The 19,614-nt window shown below is 42.7% G+C and overlaps 1 long non-coding RNA gene across 1 annotated transcript; it reads right to left on the reverse strand.

Annotated features, from left to right (window-relative positions):
* Positions 1 to 1,674: 1,674 nt before the first annotated feature.
* LOC121157577 lies at positions 1,675 to 18,901 on the reverse strand. The gene is made up of 3 exons (XR_005884074.1): positions 18,891 to 18,901; positions 12,106 to 12,110; positions 1,675 to 1,794 (listed from the first exon to the last, which is right to left on the reverse strand). It is a non-coding gene; the product is annotated as an uncharacterized LOC121157577 (long non-coding RNA).
* Positions 18,902 to 19,614: the final 713 nt, after the last annotated feature.

Here is a 19,614-nt window from a genome sequence, read left to right on the forward strand (position 1 = left end):
ACGGCCATCCAAATCCAAAATCAAGAAATTAAAAATATAAGTAACTAAAGCCAATTGATGTTTAGGACTATTGGGATATAGGGTGGCTCCTACTCCCCCTTTTTATTTTATTAATAATGCTTTGAGAGTTGCATGGGCTCTACCACAGCCTGGCCCGTAGGATTATATGGGATACCAGTGGAGTGTTTAATTGCAAATTCAGAACAAAACTTATCAAATGCTTTGGCTGTACAGGTAATTCTATTATCAGTCTTATAACACTGGGGGACGCCCCACGCTGAAAAAGCCTGAAGGCAATGAGATATAACATCTTGAACCTTTTCCCCTTATGAGCTGAGGCATAAAGAACCCCAGAGCAGGGATCAATAGAGACATGAACAAAAGAAAGGCGACCAAAACTGGGAACATGGGTAACATCCATCTGCCATATATGATTAGGCATAAGACCACGGCAATTAACCCCAAAGCAAGGCTGTGACAAAAAGGGGACACAATTTTGGCATTGTCTAATAATACAAAAATATGGTCAGATCCAATTAATATGCCCCAATACCTGCTGGAAATCATTAAGGGTATTTAAACCATCCATTCTGATTTTTTTTTTTTTTTGCATCTCCATAAGGCTTTCTCACCTTCCTGTATAAGTCCTCTGAATGTATCAGTGCCATCTCTCAGGCAAGACTTAATCAACGTCCAGTCCTGACCTTTCCTGGAACGAGGGGCTCCTGCTATTCAGCCCTAGCTAAGTCTCTGCCTAAGTGCTCCCATTGTGGCAGGATCAAAAGGCCCTCCTCCAGAAACCACTGGGTGATCCTTTGCACAGTTTGCAAAAACAATAGCACTGTCAGCAGTTTCTGCAATAAAGGCTGCATGTGCACTGAAGAAGTTAAATTGGCCATATTTCTAACACCTCTGATCATTGCTAACCTGCAAACTTGACCGATCGTCAAATCACGAAATTGACAGATCATTAAACCGCGAACCTGAATGGTCGTTAATACGGGAACCTAAATGGGCGTTAAACCACGAACCTGAACAGGTGCTAAACTGTGAGCCTGAATGGGCGCTACACCCGTGCACTTGACGTGCACGTCCCCACGTAGTGTGGCTTCCTGAGCAAAAAGCTCAGTTGTAAACTAATTCCCGCTGTAAGCAGCTACCTGAGCGATCTGCTCAGCTTACCTTCCTGGTGTTCATCAGCTGACTTCTAGCCGAGCCACAGAACCAGTTATCTGGGTCTCCTGTCCCACGGAAGAAATCTCCTGACACTGGAGAGAGTCCCAGAGGTGCTTTATTGTGATCTTCCGTTAAAAACCATTGTGTCCATTAATTCTGTTACGCTGAAGCCCTTCTCCCGCCAAGCTTCCCTGCTTATCTGCCAAACCTTTCCAATCAGGTTAAAGATCACCAAGACACACCAATCAGGGCAAAGGGCCAATCACAGGGCAGGAAATTGTTAGTGCCCCCAACAATTTTTGATAACTTTTGCATGTTATTAGGGTTACAGGAAGGTGGGTGAGATCATTATTTGCACAATCTCTTTTATCCCTTCCTGTAACAAGGGTAAGGGGGGAGAAAAAGGGAGGAAGCCACACTCAGCTTCCTCCCAACTGCCTCTGAATCCTGGGATGGTGGACAGCCACCCAAGATCATTCCAGGGTTCTCCGTGTAGGACATGCTCTGAGGGTGCTGCTCAAGTGGTTTTTGATAGTTCATCAGTTCTGAATTACTGCAAGTCTCACCACTCCAACCACAATAAAACCTCTCCAGAATCCACTGGTTGACACAGTCCACCTTAGGGTCTCCGTTTGCCCAGGTATTCACTGCCAACACTTGGCTGGGGGCAGTTGATCAATTTGTTCTGTCCTCTGTCCTCTGCTATGGCACCAGATGTTCTCTGCAGATTCCAATATGCTGCCATACCCTCCATGTGCAACTGGTTATGCTGTCCACTGATCCTTCTAAGCCACTGAGGAGGCCCAGCTCTGACACATGCAATCCATGCTTAGACCATGAAAGCCGCAATTCTCTCCATGGTTGGGGTTCTGAGTCCAGCAGTTCAGTTGGGGGAATCCCCAAAGAAACTTCATCCCAAGTGATCCCAGACGTGATTGTTGTATGTGCTTGTCAACACAGGGTCTAGCACCATCCATCACCTCAACCAGTGTATGCACATGCTAGTGGCTGCAATTGCTTGGTCAGTTCTGTCTCCAGCCCTATCTTCTACACAAACCAATAGGTGATGTAGCATATTCCAATCCTGACCACCATACACTCAGCCTTCATGTAGACCAGTGGGAACTTCAGCCTAGTCACAGCGGCCCACAATAACTTCCACCAGACCTGACCCCTGACCTGGTTCCCGTGCCTGTCAAGATGCTCAGCAAACTGGTCCAGTCTGCCCCGCATCCCCTTCAGCTTTCAAACCTGTCAATGGGCATTGAAGCCTAGTTCATCCCAATCAGTCCAAATCTCCAGCCCCAACACCTGCTGGCAGGTGCCACTCTCTGTCTAGCCATACCTGCCCCAGTCCCGGTTCTTGTATCCACCAATCAGAGTGGCAACCCAGAGGGAGGTAGGTGCCCACTGTTTCCCCAATGGACCCACTCCTACTCCTGGACCTTGCACTCTCCAGGTTTTTTTGTAGTTTCATTTTACATAATTGGCCTCCATATCAGCATCTGCCAGGCAATGCTATGACAAAGTTCAACCAACCCACACCCAATCTGGCTTATGCATGCACCTGTAGGTTCAACCAATCCAGCCTAGCTTTCCCCTGATCCAGCTCACATGAGGCCAACAAGTGCTTATAGCCCTGTCTGGCCTTGTCTTCCCCCATCCCAACTCTCATGCTCACCAGTGGGAGTGGTGTTCCAGCAGGGGAGCCATATGCAACCCTCCTACAAAGTTTACCCCTAACCATCCCAGATCCACGGGTACTGGCTGGGCACTGCTGTTCAGTTTGGTATGGCTTGCCTCACTTTGGCATTTGCCAGGGGGTAATGCAGCCTGGTCGGGCCCCTCCCCCAATTCCAGCTCATGTTGGTGGGGGTTATAGCCCAGCCCAGCCCAGATGGCCCCCAATCTTGGCCTTTATGTAAACTGGTTTGTGCTCTGACCTGACTCAGCCTGACCCACACCCCATTGTGGTGCTTGGATTTGCCAGCAGGGGATACCAACCAGCCCAATCTGGTTTACCCCCAACATAAGTCAAATGTATGCCAGTGGATACCATTCCCTGACCCGGTCTGGGCTGCTCCTTACTGTGGTTCTTGCACTCATCTGCAGGGACTGTGTCCTGACAGAGGAATTCTTCAAGCTCCTCCATCAGAACCTCTCTCTATGCCAGATCTCACACACACCAGTGGGTCCATGGGCCAGCCCTGCTTAGTCCATCCCTTGTCCTAACAGGAACAGTGTCCTTTCCTGACAAGCCCTCACCCATTTCAGTTCTTGCTGTTGGGTGTTACATCCCAACCAAGCCTGATCCACACCCAGACACATCTCATGCATAGCTTAGCAAGGGGCAGAGACCTAGCCCAGCCCATCCTACACCCACCCTAGGTCTCACAAGCACCAGTGGGTGCTAGGGTCCAACTCAGTCCAACACACCCCAGAGCCCGTCCACATCCATGCACAGGGACACTGCAGCCATTTCTAGACCAGACAGCAGACCCCACTTCAGCCCTCACACTCACCAGTGGGAACCACAACTCAGCCAGGGCTTCCCCTTTACTCCCCAACCAGGCCTATCCCGAGCCTCAGATCTCGTGTGTGCCAGTGGTTGCTCTGATCCAGCTTGGCACAGTCCATCACCTGTCTTGGCCTTTACCTTTGAATACTGTAATCTGGCCTGACCAGGCCTGCCTCCAGTCCCAAATCTTGCTGGCAGATGCTGGAACCTGGTCCTGTTCAGTCTGCTTCCATCCTTGCTTCATGTAAACTGGTAGGTGTGTTAGCCTAACCTGGCATGACCCATGCTTCAACCTTGTTTCTGCACTTTCCAGTGAGATAAACTTTGCTTGGCCCTGCCCCATCCACCCCTTCTCAAAACCAACCCACACTCTAGTCAATGGATGGAGCTACCTTGCTCAGTCTGCCCAAAACCCAGGCCTGGACCACTTGCTCACCAGCCAGAGCTACGACCCACTAGGGGAGTTTCCCAAGTTTCCCTACTAGGCCCACTTCCAGACTCAGATCTCACACATGCCAGTGTGCTAGGCCCTTTACCTGGCATAGCCTGCCCTTCCATCTTATGTTTTGAATGAGGTGGTGAATGTTGTGGCCCAGCCTGCACCACATCCTATCTTAGGATGTATGTGCAGGTGCTACAGCCTGGCCCAGCCTATTCTCAGTCCCAGTACCTGTGAGAGTTGGTGGATTCCATGGTCACACCTAGCTCAGCCCATCACCACACTTAAGCAAACCAGCAGGACTTGTATTTTCACGGAGTTGAGCCCACATATTGTCCACAGAATCTACCCCCAGATATGATTCTCTTACATGTTGGCTAGTGTTGTGGCCCTGCCTAATGTGACCTGTCCCCTGTTCTGACATTCAGTCAGGTACTGGGATCTAGCCCTGCTAGACAAGCCCCTAGCCCTAGTTATTGTGTGGACTGGTGTATTGTAGTCAGCAATGTTTCATGTTAACAAGCTCATCTCAGGACTCCCACGTTAGCAGATGATTGGTCTGACCCATACTGATCTGGTCTCTCCCCTCCAAACCATTAGATCTCAGTCCCCTCGCTTATCTGCAAGTACAGTGGCCTTGGCATTAGGAGTCCCTCAGGATTCATTCCTCACCTACAGGGGCAGTGGCCTTATCCATGGATATACTAGGGTAATAATTCCACACCCCCAGGCCTCCAGGGCTGGCCACTGGGCAGCCATTGGGCAAAGCCCAGCACTATTGGCACTCTGGCTATCTGAACCAGGATGGCCCCTGCCACTCCAGAAGGAGTGAGGCTGGGCAAGTCACTCTATGGGAGTGGCTCCTGCGTGCCAGGGTCACACAGCGCTGCACGTCCCAGTGCTCAGAGCCCTCCTGGTGTAGCCCCTGCGCTGCGGAGGTGGTTTCTGCAGGCAGGACCGCCCAGCCCAGCGTGGTGTTCAGAGCCCTCCTGGTGTGTTGCCCACCCACAGGGTATCAGGGTGTGGGGGATTCTAGACCCTTGCTGGTAGTTTCTGCGCACTGAGATGCACTGGCCCACACAGCGCAGGAATATTTGGGGCGCTTTCTTTGTGCCTTCTCAGCACCCAGGACTACTGTGTGCCACTTCCAAGGCACAGATTCGGAAGTTTCAAGGCGCTTTCCCTGTGTTCTCAGAGGCTGGAACCTCTGCAGGAAGGGAGGGTAAAAGGAGCACCCCAGAGGCTTGGGCTTTGTGCCCGTCCCTGGAAGGCAGGCTCCAGAAGCTGTTAACCCTTCCCTGGCTCACCCGAACCTCAGGCTGTTGCAGTCTGCCTCTGCTGCTGTTGAAGACCTTTGCCGGTGACGATCCCTCCCGGTTTCCTTGTCTCTGGGTCGGCTGCATCTCCTGTCGGCTGCTCTTAAAGGTTACTCAGTAGGTCTGGAGTGGGACGCAGTCTTCCCTGCCTTTTGTTTTGTTTTGTTCTCATTGTTCTTCCGAGTTGTGTGGATCTTTTTGGCTCCACACTGTCCAGGGAACTTCATGCACCTCTCCCTGCGGTTCTTTGCTGTTCCTCTTTGCTGCTTCTGTAGCGTTCTATCCCTCTCTCACTGGGCTCTCCCTCACAGCCTTCCTCCTACGTCAGCCATCTTAAAACCCGCATCTCTACAGGTATTCTTAAAGAGAATCTTTAAATATCATGGTCGTATACATTTTTCCCCCAAGACTCCATCTGACTGATCTGAAATTCAAACAGGAAATGAAGAGTGCATCAACATCCCCTGACACCACAGATTGTGTATACTGACCTAGCAATTTTTTGATACACACTATTCAAAATGATTTTATATTATCTACATATTTCAAATGGATGCACTTACAAGTAAAAGTTCAGGGCTTGTATTGTGGTATGCCATCACCTGAAAAACTAGCTTTGCATATGGGTGCTGATTCAAGTCCCGGATGCTCCACTTCTGATCCAGCTCCTTGCTGATGTGCCTTGGAAAGCAGCAGAAGATGATCTAAGTGCTTGGTGCATTGCCACCCATGTGGGAGATCCGAATAGAGTCCTGGCTCCTTGCTTCTGCCTTGCCCAGACCTTATGTTTTGGTCATTTGGGAATGAACCAGCAGATCTTTCTTTGTCTCTCTGTCTCTCCCTTTCACTATGTAACTGTTTCCAATAAATAAATAACCAAGTAAATAAGTTTTAAAAATCCATCTTTTTTTTAAAAAAAGATTTATTTTTATTATTATTTTTTCTTATTGGAAAGGCGGATATACAGAGAGGAGAGACAGAGAGGAAGATCTTCCTTCCGATGATTCACTCCCCAAGTGAGCACAACGGCCGATGCTATGCCGATCCGAAGCCAGGAGCCTCTTCCGGGTCTCCCATGCGGGCACAGGGTCTCAAAGCCTTGGGCTGTCCTGGACTACTTTGCCTGGCCACAGGCAGGGAGCTGGAAGGGAAGCGGGGCAGCCGGGGATAGAACCGGCTCCCATATGGGGTCCCAGGTGTTCAATACGAGGACCTTAACCACTTGCGCCACCGCACCGGTCCCAAAAAATCCATCTTTTAAAAGGAGACTATAACCTCTGAGATAGAATTCATGTCGCTAGTTATCTAGTCTTTTTATCTCTACATTTGCTGGCATTTCTATAGTAGAAAGTAATTAATATTTTTTAAAGGTCGATGTGTTAGCTGGCTGCAGCACCCAAAGGCTTAAAGCTTGTTCCTTACTGTGTATCTTGAGAACCAGCTCATAGAATTAACGTATTTATTTAAGTCCCCTTACACCAGTCACAGCGGTCAAGGGGACGTGGCTTTGACCATACACCCAGTCCTTCTCACAGAGTCCTGTGAATGGTCTACTTAAGCTAGAGAATCTTCAAATTACATGAAGAACCTGCCAGGACAGATGGGTGAAACAGTGGCATTTCCAATGGGATGCTGTGTCCAGAACACTTCATGCCTGAGCGTCCCAGTGCTGTTGTCAGGATCAATGTTACGGTTAAGGATTGGAGACAGGATGAAATGGCTGGGGCACTGCAGTGAAGTTCTCCAGTAGATTACGAGCCTACCCAAGGTACTTGACAGTACACAGAAAGCCAACATGGAGGTTCTGGAATTTTCCAAGACCTCCAGCATTATACAGTGCCTTGTAGAAAACACTGGGGCAGAACAAGTGACTCAAGACACAGTGACTCTATGTGAATTGATCAAATGAAGAAAATCTTTCCATACAAAATCACACAGTTCAAATTCATCTTGCTAACACCTCTTTTATAGGCCTTTCCTCACCACCAGAACAGGGCTGTGAAAACCCTCCTCACATCATTTAGTGATCAGGCAGAGACCCATTTTTCAGTAAAGTTACAGAGGTGGATTATTTTTCAGAATGCAGCCACAGTCGAAAGTTAAATCTATTTAAAGTCTACTGTGAAAGCTACCTTGCTTCCAGTCGTCCATGAAATCACTATTGGACATTGATTTGTTTATTGTACTTTCTCCACAAACTAAAATGTGCCTGCTACACAGTATTCAAACATGTTTAGAAAGTGACATCTTTGAGACTTAAGAGTGAATTATGTTATGATGTTTGTGTGAAAGAACCAAACAGAGTTTTACATATTCAGTACTGTATTTTGATTCAAAGTATACAGTTTGAAACTCCTGAGTTAAAATGAAGCAAAGTGAAATCAAACGCTGAACTCACAGCAATTCCATGTTTTTAAGAAGAGAGTCAGGGTGGGCTTTCAGGGTGAAGGAGGAAACAATGTAAACTCATTTAAAGCTTTACTTTCACAGTATTATTGATACAGTCAGATGACCTAATTTTCTGTGCTTGTCATTGAAACAGTGATGTGTCGGTTCTTCAAGCATCTCTCCATTAAAATACAATTACATGCCTGACAGCTTTTTGATACTGTAATACACAAGCACAGCTGATACACAGTGTGCTATCAGAGTTCAAAAGAAAATGCTGCCTCTTACTGAGCCACATGAGGTCCAGGTTGAACCTGACACTACTCTCCCCTGTATAGATAACTTGGGCACCTGAATACTGAGGAACAATTTACATATAAAAGATGGTGTGAGTGAAAGTGTGGCAAAAGACTTCTGGGAAACTGATAAAAACTAATAAATAAACTAATAAAAACTAATAAATTATCTAATAAAAACTAAAAGGTTTTATGCAAATATAAAGGAAGCTCAATGATTACAAATAAGCAATGATGGAATCCTTCATTTCTATTACAGAATGCTAGAAATGATGTTATGCCACCAAGGTTATACCTAAGGTTTTTTTTCTTTCCTTTACCATTTTATTATCTTTAATGCTTCATTATCTTTCACATTCATGTGATATTAAGACAAGAGAACGCATTCAGTGTAGTTCATAGAGATACAGCTCTACTATAATGATAATCCCTCCATCCCTCCTCTTTCATTTCCACCCTTCTGTCCTCTCCCATTGTCTTACTTTTTTGATTTCTTAAAAAAACATTTAAAAATTACATTTAATTTTGTTCTTCGTAATTTTGATTAGCATGCACTATTTGTACATTACCAAGGGTGCAGGCACAGTGCATTTCTTCTCACACACACACACACACACACACACACACACACACACACACACACACTGATCAAGTCAGCAACAAGCATTTCTTTGCTTATTTTTCTCCCTGTTTGGAGATTCCCAGATCCTGAATTGCAGTTCTTTGCATGGCATAACATATTATTGTGAACCACAGTCACACCAATGTGCCATGGAACACTAAAACTTGTTATTTCTGTCTCACTGTATTGTGAGATCAGTTCTTCAACTTCCTCAATACCCCCTCCACCACTTTTCCAGCCCCATCATCACTACTGTAGGCTCAGATCTCACATTTTTAATTTCAACACAGGAAAATGACATGAGAGCCTTGTCTTGGTCTGGATTGCTTCACACGGCATGGTGACCTCACTTTCATTCATTCTGCTGTCAGAAATTTCTTTTTTTGATGGATGAAAAATAGTGTATATAGGCTGCCTTTTTAAACAAATTCATGGATCAATGGATATTGTGTCAGTCAGGTTTGCATTACTTTTAAGTGGAGAGCTTGAGGAGAGAGCCAGCTGTTACATGAAAGGCTTAAGATTGTGGGAGTGGCCTTGAAACAGCATGGAACGCAGGTTGGAAGAATTTTGAAGGGCGTAAAAGGATACACCTAGATTGCTAAGAATGGAGTTTCAAGGTAATACTGGCAAGGGCCCAGAAAGATGAAAGAAGAGCTACAGAGAAAGCCTCAGCCTCCTTAGAGAATACCCAGTAGTCCTGAAAACTGACAGGAACATTGGCTAGAGCACTCTAATTAGACCTCAGAATGAGGTTGTGAGTGTGTGATGGGACCGTGGAGGAGAGGGAATACGTAGAACTTGGCTAAATTGCACTCATCGTCTGGTGTTTGTGGATGGTAGAACTTGCAGTAAGAGTTGGAGTTGCTCGTATGACCAAAGGCTTCTCTAGCCAATGTGTTGAAGGAGTGGTTTGGTACTTACACGAATAACGAAAATTGAGAAGCAGTTATTAAAGACAGTGTTTTTAAGCAAAAAGGAACTAGAGCATTAAAGCTTGAAAAATGTTCAGCCTAGCTATGTTGAAAAGAATGGGAAAACCTGTTCAAGAAAGAATATCATTATTTCCCTGATCTGTGCTAATACACAGGGTACAGAGCAGTAATCTATGTGAGCAAGACTGACATTTGGAGATTTGATTATTACTACAGTGTTGTCTATATTCTTGAGGAGGTGTAGTTTATTATTGTACTTGGTATGTGCTGTAATTGTTTTTTACTTAATGAAGCGTTAAGCCTGTGATTATGAAAGTATGCCACTGTAAATTTTTTAAAAACAAACAAACAAAAAAAGAGACAAGGGTATACAGAGAAATTGAGCATGAGGGAAGTTTATGGTGTGCTCCTAAATCTGTATTACAAAATACATTAAGTTGTCATTTTGCATAAATAGAATAATGTATATGCATATGTATATATTATGCATAGTATACATAACATACTATATAATTATATTTGTATTTATTCATATATGCATATATGTGTATGCATGTGTGCATATATAGACACATATGTGCATTGAGAGAGAACTAAAAATTTATGGAAGCCTACCAAGTCACATGGAGATTAGTCATCTACACAGTAGCTAGAAGCTTTCCTTTAGGGCAGTAGAAGACATAGTTGAAAGATAGATCTGATAATGGACCAATAATATGTGACCCTGCTTTTTTCTGAGGTCTTAGGTCACTTGACATCACAAAGATTCCTCAATTTCCAGAGTGGGTCACAAGGAGATTAAACCAAAAATGGGTCACAGAAATAGTGCTACTCACACCAGCTGAAGCTCCTTCAGGAAGCAAATATGTATGCCTGGAATTATCTCTGAGGCAAGCTGCTTTATACAAAAAAGTGCAGGTGTCTCTTTCATATGCTGCATTTACTTCATGTGAATATATTCACAGGAGTATGATATCCAGGTGATATGGTAAATTCAACTTTCAGTTTCCTGAGGAATTCCTATGCTCCCAATCATAATAATTTTACCAATTTGCACACCCAGCTGTAGTTTATTGGTGCACCCTTTCTCCTCAGCCTTGCCATCACTTGTTATTTTAATAGCCATTTTGTAAGCAACATATTGATCAGTCAGTAGCATGTTATTTGATTACAAGTCGTAAATTTTCCATTTTTTTTTCTCTTTTGTTGATTTTTCCATGATTTTTAATTTGGAGGTGGGGTGTATACTAATTGTACGAAGCAGACTGTCACATACAGATGTGAAGATACAATGCAGTGTGCATCTCTACTTGCAAATCAAAGATGGACTTCCAATGAAACAGTTAAATGTATCTTGACAATAGGCTACTGGACTCTTTGCCATTTCCCATGTCTACAATGTCAGGAGACACCTAAATAGCAGAATGATGGACTTAAGGCTAATTGTGAAGAACTATACTATTGCAATGATATGGGAGAATCAGTGAGGGATGGGGAGCGTGTGTTTGAGAAGCAGGAAAGGGAAATCCTAGAGCCTATGAAACTGTATCATGGAATAGTAAATTAATTAAAATTTTGAAAAAGTTATAGTTATTGAGAATGGGACTGAACTCACCCTCTCTCATTGACATCAGATCATCTCTCCATTACATTCTTCTCATTAACCAACCTATGAACAGCATCCAAGTCATGCAGAGGAGCAGGGTCCCTGGGCTCAGTGACTGGGACCCATATACCAGGCACCACTGGAAGAGAAAGAGACTAAGTAACGAAGCTTCACCCCAACTTATAACTGGTCAGTGTTCACCAGCTTTACCAGCTCAGCAGAATACTGGTTAGCTTCTCCACTGCATACTGACCCTGGCACTGAACTTCACTCTAGCATAACTTTCTTTAAATGTTCTAACTCTGGGGGCTGGCACATAGGCTCAACCAGCTAATTTCCTAACTCAAAGTAACTGTATCCTTTATGGGCACCGGTTCTTGTCCCAGTTGCTCCACCTCTGATCTGCTCCCTGCGCATGGCCTGGGAAAAGCAGAGGAGGATGGCTCAAAGACATGCACCCATGTGGGACACCTTAAAGAAGCTCCCGGTTTCAGATTGGCTGAGCTCTGGTTGTTGCGGCCATTTAGGACATGAGCCAGTAAACAGCAAATCTTTATCTATGCTCTCCTCTCTGTAAATCTGCCTTTCACTAAAAAGATAAACCTTGTAAAATTCTAACTTTAAAGCATATAGATTATATTGGAGTCTTTTATATTCTCAAAGACTCTGCACCTCAGTGCTTTTCCGTCCATGCCAAACATTAAAAACATTGAGGAGGATGTTTCTTACGTCGAGAGGCCACACTGTTTCCCTGACATATAAAATTTACTCTGGGCCCCATGCAGTAACCTAGTGGCTAAAGTCCTTACCTTGCCTGAGGCGGGATCCCATATGCATGCTAATTTGTGTCCTGGCTGCTCCACTTCCCAATCAGCTCCCTGCTTGTGACCTGGGAAAGCAGTCAAGGATGGCCCAAAGCCTTGAGACCCTGCAACCAAGTGGGAGAACTGTAAGAAGCTGCTGGCTCCTGGCTTTGAATCCACTTAGCTATGGGCAGTGAGATCACCAGGGTGATCTTCCTCTGTCTTTCCTTCTCTATATATATCTCAGTTTCCAATAAAAATAATTAAATCTTTTTAAAAATGCCCTTTGATCAATCCACTGTGAATTTGAGTGGACCCTCACAGTGAAGCCTCATCAATATCCACAATTTGTTACTGCAACAGATCAATGGAAACAGTTTTCTTAGCCATGTGAGATCAGGAAATAGAATATCTTCTAGTAAATGCAAAGCAAATAATCACTTTTTAAAAGATTTATTTAATTTTATTGTAAAGTCAGATATACAGAGAAGAGGAGAGACAGAGAAGATCTTCCATCCGATGATTCACTCCCCAAGCGGTCGCAATGGCGGGAGCTGAGCCAATCCGAAGCCAAGAGCCAGGAACCTCCTCCAGGTCTCCCACGCGAGTGCAGGGTCCCAAAGTTTTGGGCCGTCCTGGACTGCTTTCCCAGGCCACAAGCAGGGAGCTGGATGGGAAGCGGGGCTGCCGGGACTTTAACCACTATGCTATCGTGCTGGGCATGGAGATAAATACTTTTAAAAAGGGCTTTTGGGCCCTTAAAATTAAATCAGTTTAAATATTTACTCTGAGTGTGCCTGTCCTCAGGAACTTGTGGAAATTGGCTTTGGACTTTGGTAGGCATAGTCTCTAAATAAAACAAAATAAACTCAATAATCAATTCAGTTACTTTCTAGAATTAGATTTGGAGAGGCACACATTGAGCAAAGTGAAATGTGATGACACTGATAACTTTTGGTAAGTGGTAGTATGTCTTAATTTAAGTCACAGCAGTAATTCTTCGTAATTTTAAACTGTGTTAAATGTGGTTAAAGAAGGAAAGCAGGGTGAGTTGAGGGCTAATTTCCTTGGTTATGGTTATTCATAAGTTTAGTGTCTGTGGTTCTTTTATCAGAGTATTTATGAATTAAATTTTTCTCATGATAAACTATCTTTGGTAATACTTCTCAATTTGATGTATAGGTTGTATAATATTGATATGGTCATTCTAGGTAGATCTTGAAAGTCTGTTTTCAATTGACCCATAATAATTAACATATTTCTAAAATACAAGGTGAAACTTCCAAACCTGATATTATAACCTGTATCATTGTGGAATGATCATATTGGATAATTACCATATCCCTCACTTTCAGCATCTGTATTTCTTTGTGATGATAACATTCAAAATCCTCTCTACAGCTACACTGAATATGTTGCAATTAACCTCACTGTGCCAAATCATATGAGACCTCACTCATTGGTCACTCTCTCAAATTTTTTCAAACTTGTTTCTAACCTCTGGAAACCATTGTTTTGTATCTGATTTCTAGGAAATCAACTTTGTTATATATTTCACAAAGCATGAGATTATGTAGTATTTGTCTTTCTGCATCTGGTTTATTTCATTTGACAGAATGTCTTCCAAGTTTATCCATGTTATCACAAGTGATATGATGTTGCTTTTTATAGCTACATAGTATTCTAATGTGTATATAATGATGGACACACAGGTTGATTCCATGATGAATGGTATGATGAATGGTGCTGCAATAAACATGGGAAATCAGATGTTTTCTGCACTGATCCATTTCATTCAGAAATATTCATAATGTGATTGGTAAATCACATTCAAGTCATACTTTTAGGATTTTTTTGGTGGGTCTTCCTACTGCTTTCTGTAATGACTGTTCTAATATATGCTTCTGTGAATACTGTCATGAATAATGTGCAAAGTTTCCTTTTTCCCATGTCATCACTAATAATTAGTATTTCTTGATCATCTCCAATCTTAGTGAAGTGAGATAACCTCATTTTGGCTTTTGAGAGAAAAATTCAAAACTTTTGCTTACTTGCTGGCCATCTGTATTTCTTCTTCTAAGAAATGTCTATTCATGACTTCTGATAATTTTTGAATCAGGGTTTTGCTTGCTTGTTATTGAGTTATCTGAGTTTCTTATAGGTTATTAACCCTTTACCAAAGGAACAGTGTCTTTGCTCTCCTGAGTATTGTCTTGGTTGTGGAGAATCTTCTGATTCCACTTGTCAGTTTTTGCTTTTGTTTTCTGTGCCTTTGAGATCTTACCCAGATTCTCATTGCCCAGATCAAGATCCCTGCTTCATTCTGAGTTGATTTCTGTGTCAGGTGTTAGGTAGGGGTGTTGTGTTATACTTCTGCATGCCTGGATTCAGTTTATACAACAGTATTTGTTGAACATACGGCCTTTTTCCAGGGATTATGTTAGCTCTTTGTCAAAAATTAGTTGACTGTAGATACCTGGATAAATCCCTGTGTGTCTGTTCTGCTCCGTTGCTCTAAATGTTTGTTTTCTTGCCTGTACTAGAGTGATTTATTGTAATTCCACTTTAATATCTTTCAATTCGATGTTGTGACAGCTCGGGCCTTGTTTTTGTTCTTTAAGAGTGTTTTAGATATTCATGATTTTTATGATTCAATTTGAAATATTTAAAGCTCATTCTATAGTTTATTTTAAATTATTTATTGATATAAGTGAACACATTTCCTATAAACACATACACATTATTATAAAGTGAACACTTTATTGATATAATGTGAACACATTTCACACATTTTCCAATACATATTTAGCAAGGAGATCTGAGAATGTCTTTAATAGTTTATTGATATTAAATCTGTAAATTGCTTTGAGCATTATGAAAGATTGACAATATTAATTCTTCCAATCCATAAACATGGAAGATTGTTCCACTTTTTTCTTCTTCTATATCAGTCAATAATGTTTGGTAATTTTCATTGCAAGAATCTTTCACTTGCTTTGTTAAATTTATTTCAAGGCATTTAAAGTCCTGAATGCTATTGTGAAAGGTATTGCTTTTACATGTTCTTTCTCAATCATGGCTATTGATTTTATAACCTGCAACTTTAGCAAGCTCTCCTCTGTGTTCTAATAGTTTATTTTGGCGGTCTTTTGATCCATCTTCTATGTACAGGATGGTGTCTTCTGCAAACAGGGATAAGTCTACTTTCTCCTTTACAGTTTATATCCATTTGATCTTTTTTCTTGCCTAACCTCTGTGCCTACAGAGTTATATTGAACAGCAGTGGTGAATGTGAGCATAACTGGTTTCAAATCTTGGTGCAAATGCTACCAACACTTCCATATTCAAAATGATGCTGAGGTAATGGATTTGTTGTAAATTACGTTGGTCATGTTGAGCAATGATCGTTCTCTATCCTGTTTGCTTAAAGCGTTTTCTCATTAAAGGTGTTGTGTTTTATCAAATGCTTCCTCTACATCTGTTGAGATAACCATATGCTTTTTATCATTCAATGTTGATTATTTAATTTTCATACGAAGTATCACATTTATTTATTCACATATATTGAAGTGTCCCTGCATAACACAGATGAATCCCATTCAGTGTAGCTGCATGATTTTTCTGATATATTTTCATATTTAATTATTTTGTATTTTATTGAGGATTTTCTCTTCTGTGTTCACCAGGGACAACAGCCCGATAGTTCTCCTTCTTGCTGTCACTTTCTGGTTTGGAAGTCAAGGTGATATGATCTCATAGAAGGCGTTAGGAAGTGTTCTCTCCCTTTAAACAGCTTTGAATAGTGGGGTAGCACTGGAATCAATTTTTGAAGAGTTTGGTAGAATTCAACAATAAAGACATCTGGGCCTGGGCTTTTCTCTGTTGACAGTGTTTTAATTAATTATTCAATATCTGTCTTTGATATTGATCTTTTCATGTTATCTGGGTTTTCATGAATCAATTTTGGTGGTTGAATGTGCCAGATAGTTATTTGCAGTAACCCCCAATGACTCTTCTATATCTGTGGCATCCATAAAAACATCTCCTTTTTCATCCAGGATTTATTAATTTGAGTGTTCTCTCATTTTCTTAAGTTAATGGAGTCAATAGTGTATTATTTTTCCTTCCTACTAATGTTGTACTTGATTTGTTGTTCTTCTAGGTCCTTGAGATGTATTGTAAGCTCACTGATCTAAAGCCATCCTAATTTCAGGATATAAACGCTAATTACTAAAAACTTTCCTCAAAATGCAGATTTTTCTGTATCTTCTAAGTTTAGTATGCTATGTTGTCATCTTTATTCACTTCTGCTAATTTGCTATCTCTTTGCTTTTACTGATTATTATTATTTTTTAATATTGTTTACATAGTTGACAGGGATGCATACCCATATGAGCTTCTGATTTGAGTGTGAAGGTTCAGTTACAGAGGCAGGTAAGTGGGACATGTTTCAGGTTTTTTTTTTCCCCCTTTGTCTACAAGGGAGGAAGGGGAGGGAGCTGCTCTGCCAGAGACCAGTTCCAGCTGACTGAGAGCTTGCAAAGGATGCGTGGATCGGCGAGATGATAGGAAGAGATAAGACACGGACCACTATGACTTGATGCTCATAATGGACAACTCAGAAAAGTTGCCTTCTTTATTTATACATAAATCATCACAAGTTTTTGCACAACATCCAATTGTTTCATTTTTCCTTACATCATGTTTATGAAAATGCAAGAAGCAATCCTAAAAAATATTTTTCTATTTCAAAGAAAACATTCTTAGCAAACCATTACTCATTGAAACCTGCAATCACCTGGCTGAAGCCAGGAACTCCACGGTTGGCAGCACAAGCAGTTACATATTGACAAGTAGTTTACTTATACTCAAAATCAATGTTTACTAAACACAAACTAATATTGATTAAAATATTAAGAATACAGAATTAAAAGATCATAAATGAAAGGATTTTATAAAAGCATATAACATAGATTTTTTGCTAAATCTTATAATCAAATCATGCATTAATTACGGTCACCGTCACCTAGTGCTGATTCAATTGTTTTTTGTTCTTTTGTTAAAGGGCAGTGAAAGGGATCAAGGCAATTCAGCCAATCTACAAACAGAGGGCCTTTACAAGAAACTTTCTTTCATCTATATAAACTGTTTTCTTTTCATAAATATGAATGCCAATATAAGATAGAAATTTTTAGCCAATTTGAGGGGGTTCACATTTATTTCCTTATAAAAGATGCCCCATATACTTTTGCTTTCTGTGGTAAGAAACTAAAATGCGTCATATCATGTGTTGTAACAGTTCGAGGTGCATGGTAAACAAACTCTTTGTACCTCCATGATTGCCATCTGTTGCAAGATATTATCAAGCCATTTCTTAAGGAAAACATTACTTATACTAGGGCAAACTTTAGGACAAAAGTGGGCACATAACAGGATGTTTGAAAACATAGTGGGCTCAATTGTATTATTGTATACTTTCAACTGTGTGTCATGGCCTTACGTTACTATAGGTGTTTTTATCATAACATGATAGATCAATTTGAGGTGTCATACCAGTTACAGGAATCACTTCACATTAGCAGAAAAGCAACAACAACACCCTCAGAAGAATTCTATGAAACATCAGAGAGGTGATTGAGTTCCATACAATGGGTGAGGCAGAGACCATACAATGAGGTGACCAGAGACATTCTGCCAGGCCTTGCCACGCAGCCAGAAACTCCTCGCAGCCTTGCTAACTGAGGAGCGGTGCTCATCACACACCCATGCCATCCGACCCAACTGCACGGCTCCCCACACTGCTCCTTGCTCTCAAACTACATTAGCACCTGGGGATAGGGGATGTTTCTTTGATGGTGCCTTAGAGACCCTGATGCGGGAATAGTGTTCTGAGGGTGTTAGTTTAGTGTTTTTGATAGTTCTGAGGCATTGCACCAAATGCTTGCTTCATTGCACCAAAGTTGAGAAAATCTTTCCAAGGTTTATTGGTTTTCAAAGTCCATCCATAGTAGCAACAAATCCAGCAAAATGGTGTAAAGCTTGGTTAGGAGAGCTGTTCTGCTTTGCAGCCTTTGATGAGGCAGTTGACATCCCTTGCTGGCCTTATGGGGTGATCATCATGTCCTCCATGTGCATTTGTACATGCAGTCCACCACAAAGGCATCATCAACTGAGGACACCCCATTCTGATACTTGCACCCTAAGGACGGACCACACATATTGTGATTTTTTTTTCTAGGTGGCCAGGTTATGAGTTCAACAATCATGTTAGGGTGATCCCAAGGAACATCACTTGGGGTAATCTCACACTTCACTCTTGTGTGTTGCAGATGTGTTGCATTACCTGCACCAGATCATGCATCTAACTGTGATTGCAGCTTAGTTAGTTCTTCCCCAGCCCTGTAAATCATGAAAGCTGAGAGATGCTATGGCCCATGCTGGTTAGCGTGCACAGACCCAATCCTCACACATACCAGTGGATGCAGCCTAGTGAGGAGGCCTCAATTAGTCCTCTCCAGACAGCCTCCTATCCCTGGTTTTTGTTCATGCCACTTTCTGCTGTGGCCTAGCCCAACCCATGCTACAACTCATCCAGTTTTCATACACACTGGTGGGTTGTGCAGCTCAACTCAGCACTACTAGCTCCCAGACATTGTATCAAATATCCTGACAGGTGCTATTGCCTTGTCCAGCCTGGCCTGTCCCCAGCCCTGATTCTTGTGCTCACCAGTGATATGTACAGACTAACAGAGGGGAATGACCATAGTTCCCCTGCAAGGAATGTTTCAAACCCAGATTTTACACCTGTCAGAGAGTAGTGTAGTCCAGCCTGACAGGACTTACACTCATTCCCAGCACTTGGCAGCTAGTGCTGACACCCAGCATGCCTGGCCTGCTTCATTCTGGCTCTCATCTCATTCATGCCAGTAGGTGCAGCAACCTTTCCCAGTCTGGCATACCCACTAGACCAGTTCACCCCCAATCCCAATTCTCATGCTCACTAGAGGAAACAGCAGTATAGCTAGGGAGTCCCTGAATTCCACTATCAGGCCCACTCTTAGCCCCAGGTTATGAGTGTGTGAGCAGCTGTAGCACCCCAGTATGAGATGGTCTTTCCCCAATCTCAACATTTGCCAGTAAGTACTACAGCTAGGCTCAGTCCAACCTGTCCCCAGTCCAGCTCTCATGGGTGGGTGCAGCAGCCTATCCCAACCTGGTCTACTGCCAGCCCTGTGTCAACTGGAAGGCGTTGGAATCCAATCTGATTCTGGCCTGCACCTTGTCCTGTCTCTCACTCATGCCAGTGTGTTCTATGGCTTGACCTTGCCCAGCCTGCCTCCAGACCCAGCACAACACTAATACCATTGGGAACTGTAGCCCAGCCTGATCTACTCTGCTCAAAGTCCTGGCTCTCACACTCAGCAGAAAGTATTTAAGCCTTGCCAGGGAATTCACCAAATTCACCTATCAGATTGGCTCCCAGCAACAATTCTCACATGTGCAGTGAGTGGTGTT

The sequence above is a fragment of the Ochotona curzoniae genome, unplaced genomic scaffold, assembly GCF_017591425.1.
Source record: "Ochotona curzoniae isolate NIBS_2020 unplaced genomic scaffold, NIBS_Ocur_1.0 contig_3527, whole genome shotgun sequence".
NCBI lineage: Eukaryota > Metazoa > Chordata > Mammalia > Lagomorpha > Ochotonidae > Ochotona > Ochotona curzoniae.